Source organism: Hippocampus comes, unplaced genomic scaffold, assembly GCF_001891065.2.
Source record: "Hippocampus comes isolate QL1 unplaced genomic scaffold, H_comes_QL1_v1.1 scaffold332, whole genome shotgun sequence".
In the NCBI taxonomy this organism is placed as follows: domain Eukaryota; kingdom Metazoa; phylum Chordata; class Actinopteri; order Syngnathiformes; family Syngnathidae; genus Hippocampus; species Hippocampus comes.
The window spans coordinates 179,466-180,079 of record NW_017805119.1 but is presented as its reverse complement, the minus strand read 5'-3'; positions in this window follow the sequence as shown (position 1 = coordinate 180,079).

The following is a 614-nucleotide window of genomic DNA, read 5'->3' as shown; positions in this document are numbered from 1 at the left end:
TAGTTGTTCAAATATAACAACAAACACATTTTTCAACAAACTTATTTTTACCGAACTTTGACACGACATTGTGTTCACCCCAAAAAACATAGATATTTCGGAGCACTATAAACAAAGTGGGTCAATTATTTTTACGTCGACTCATTCTGTGCTCCCAAAGTGCTCATTTTAAGCAACATTCTTTGCTGACCTGTCGGCCTATGACGAAGTGGGTGATAACTTATCACCCACCTTATCACTGATAAGTAGTGATGGGACAAGCGACACTGGTGCGTCAGAATCCGTGTTTAATTTTTTTGTTTTCGATTGGCAGTTGAAAAACGAAAGAACGAATGATGATACACGGATTCGTCAGCACTGTGGCGAGAGCTCAAGAGTGAAACCCCGTATCGGTGCGTGTATTGCTTTAAGAAAGAATCACGTGACTGATAGGCTATTATTATATGAGAAGTGCTTTATGAACGTTTGTACTGTACGTCATACTCCAGTTGATTGAGAGGTCCCGCCTATAAGGGGGAGTTTCAGGAAGTGACTGAGAAAGGTCCAGCTGCGGACCTGGAGGAGGCGGATTCAGGGAAAGGTTGGTTTAGGCAAGTAACGTCGAGCCGGATTTG